Source organism: Myodes glareolus, chromosome 23, assembly GCF_982192425.1.
Source record: "Myodes glareolus chromosome 23, mMyoGla1.1, whole genome shotgun sequence".
NCBI classification, from domain to species: Eukaryota; Metazoa; Chordata; class Mammalia; order Rodentia; family Cricetidae; genus Myodes; species Myodes glareolus.
In genome coordinates this window covers 9,704,699-9,708,201 of record NC_142048.1, presented here as the reverse complement: position 1 = coordinate 9,708,201, position 3,503 = coordinate 9,704,699, and the positions used below count along the sequence as shown (strand labels likewise).

Below are 3,503 nucleotides of genomic sequence, written 5' to 3'. Positions count from 1 at the left end.
TAATAATCAATACTTCCTACCTGGTCTAGGAGATTATTCACAAAAAATTGCTCTTATTATTTTTGTACTTGTGCCAAATAGAAAATATTTTAAAAATAAAGCAACTTTAATTTTATATCTTGGGTTTGAAAGACAGATATTTTCTATATTTATCTTCTTTCATTTTTGGGTGGGAGGTAGAGTAACTTAACCAGTGATTGAATACATGCTGTGTAAGCACTCTATCAGGTGAGCCGTGTCCCCAGCTCCCAGCTTTCTTTTTCACAATCGTGAATTGACTGAAATATTGGAAGCATACAGTCAAGAGAAAACACAAAGTCCACACAGTTTTCTGCTTTTATTTGGTTCTGTTTGGGTACTGTGAAGAGCCTACTGTCTTTGCAAAGTGGTGACATATTTGCTTTATATGAATTTCCAAGGGCAGATTGGTTAATTACCCTGAGGGTCGGTTTAACACTATGCATGATGTAAGTGGTTGGTGGACTCATTTGAAGAGGCCTCCACCATTGGCCCATTCATATCTTTAAATGATGCTTTTCTTGAAGAATTGGCAAGGCCATGCTATTTGTGTCTAAGAAACAGAATAGAGCAGACCACTTGGGATTATTGTGCTTCTAGTATGGCATACATTGCATATATATGTGGCTTGTTTCCTGCAAGTAAATGTATAGGAGAGGCTATCATCACCAATTTTGAAGAAACAAGCTGTCATGAGTAAGTAGCCATACTGCTGAGGATCTGGAGTGGCCCTTAGGTGCACTGGTGGCAACCAGCAAGAAACTCAAGCTTTTGTTTTGTGGCTCCAGAGAAATGAATTGTTAGGAAGGCAGACAATGGCCTTTCCCTAGCTAAGTCTGTGGTGAGACCACTAGACCTGTAGGTGTAGCCTAGGAAGACTGAAACAGAGAGCCAGCAAAGACGTGCCCAATTTCTGGCCTGTGAATATTAAATAAAATAAATGTACATTATCTGAATGACTGACTTTACAGTCAGGTGTAGGCTTCAATACTAAATGAATAGAGGGTAGACATCATGCATGTCTCAGAACAGCTGATGAAATAAATAACAAACGGATGGGGAGGACTCAGTGAAGGGTCTGCCACACGGTAGGCATCAATCATGCCTCATCTCAAGAGTTTCCTTTGAATAAATAAAGATCAAGATACAACAAGAATACGGGTCCACATGGAGTTTATGTATACCAACACTTAGCTAGTGACAAGGGCCATCGAAGTGAAACTCAAAAGAAAGTTGGACAAGACAATGAGTAAGACTCACTTCCTGCCAGATCTCTTTTCTTCCTTCCTTTTTTTCTTTCTCCCTTTCTTTCTTCTTTCTTTTTCTTTTTTTTTGTCGTAAGCCTTAAGTCTTAAGGACTTTTTTTTTACATGATGCTATACATTTATCCTGAAACAGACTGTTCAAGGTAGCCCAGTTCTTTACAAACTACAACTATGGAATATATATTAAAACAGCTAAACAATTTTAATGTTTCTTCCTTAACCCTACTGGACTCACATCAGTTTAACTGTGCAGAAGACAATGCCAGCACAGTTCACTAGGGCCTGGAGTGTGAGGAGGGACTCTGCTGGCCCAGGTGAGCACTGTGGGGCTCACTGCCTCTCTACAGACCTCCTGCCTGCACTATCACGGTGGAGTTCTCCCTCCATGGCACCCCTTGAGGACTAGAGCAAACTCTACCACCCAACACTGTATCACAGGCTGCTTCCCAGCACTCACATTCTAATGGTTACAAGAACAATGACAACGACAGAGAGGGCGGACAGTTACGGTACTTCTCCCTCTCCAGTGTGTACTCACTGGTGTTTGGAAAGATTGGACTTGCTACAGAAGGTTTTCCCACAGTGGTTACACCAGTAGGGCTTTTTGCCAGTATGGATTCTGCGATGCTGATTAAAATCTGAACTATGGTTGAAGGCTTTGCCACATTCCTTACACTTAGGACTTGTGCAGGCGTTGATGGGAAGTGAGACCTGCGTGCTGACTAAAGCTCTTACCACACTCGTTACACTGATAGGGCTTCTCCCCGGTGTGGATGTGATGGTGTTGAGTGAGGCTGCCCTTCTCACTGAAGGCTTTCCCACAGTCTTTACACTGATAGGGCGCCTCTTCCGTATGCATCATTTGATGTTCAAGGAGGTCGGAGTTCGGCCCAAAGGCTTTCCCACACTTACAGTCATAGGGCCACCAAGTGTGTTCTGCAATGAAGGGTAAGGTTGGAGCTGTGGCTGAAAACCTTCTCACACTTGGTGCACACATAAGGCTTCTCCCCAGTGTGTGTTGTACAGTGTTTAGTGAGGTTTCAGCTACTGCTAAAGGCATTTCCACACTCTGCACATATGTAATGTTTTTCTCCCCAGGACAAGCTTAGTAGACATGGGTTCTGCACCTTTGCTAGAACCTGTGTCTTGCAGAAAAGCTTTTGCTCCCCTCTCCCTTTCCAGATTGTTGGCCCACTGCCTTTCTGACCATGACCCATACTTACTGGCAGCAACCACGGGAATGATGTCCCTTTTGAGTCTGTCTGCATGAGACTCCTCTTCAGAATTTCTCTGCTCATCTGCTGAGTCCTCCTTCTGGGGATTCGATTTCAAACCTTGATGCTTTCTCAGATCCTGAGTGAAGACCTCCTCCTCACCAGTCTCTTGGGGCCCCCAAAACTCATATTTGGGACTGGCATCCACAGGCTGAGACTGGGTACTGCTTAAAGACTCCATTGCAGTTCCTGAAGTTGACATCTTCTCCCAAGCCTGCTTCTGTTCACTCCGAGGAGATGAGACCTCTAGTCCTGGCTCATCCAGCTCTTGCTCCAGGTCTTCCAGGAGAGTGACGGCTTCTTCTGCACTCTCAGGGCAGTGCTGCTGCACCCGGGCCTGGCGCTCTCGGGCAGGATGGTCAGGAACTGCTCCAGCACCCGCAGCTCCAGGATCTGCTCCTTGCCATGGATCTCGGGCTGCAACCACTCACAGCAGAGCACCTGAAGCTGGCTCAGTGCCTCTCGCGGCCCAGGAGTGTCATGGTACCCACACTGCCTGAAGCACTGACGGGATGTCTCTAGGCTAGGGCTGCACTTGGCCTTCTCATCATCCTCTTTAGCTTTATGGGTAGAAGGCCCCATTGGCTCCTGAGGTGGCCGACTGTGGCCATGCCCACCACCTTGGTCATCACACAGATTCCGACACAGCGGGATCTTGGGGAGAGGACCTGGTACCGTTGAATTTCTGTTTCTTAAGGTTCACAACTCAAACCGTGACTCAGAACCCCTTCGGAGCCTGAAACCTGCACAGCCGCCGAACAACCGCCCTGTAGGACTTTTTATATTTAAAAAAACACTGTGGAACCACGTTGTCTCCTGGTGAATTTAAGAGTATCTGCTAACAACATCTGGGTCTTCCATGAAATTTGACTCAAATTATTCTTTTGGTTTCCTATTTCTGTGTGCGTGTGAAGACAGAGATCATGGATATGAAATAGCTTTCAGG

General features: G+C 45.6%; 1 pseudogene; it reads right to left on the bottom strand.

The window, feature by feature from the left end:
* Nucleotides 1-1,787: 1,787 nt before the first annotated feature.
* LOC125405954 (zinc finger and SCAN domain-containing protein 21 pseudogene) lies at nucleotides 1,788-3,186 on the bottom strand (annotated as a pseudogene).
* Nucleotides 3,187-3,503: the final 317 nt, after the last annotated feature.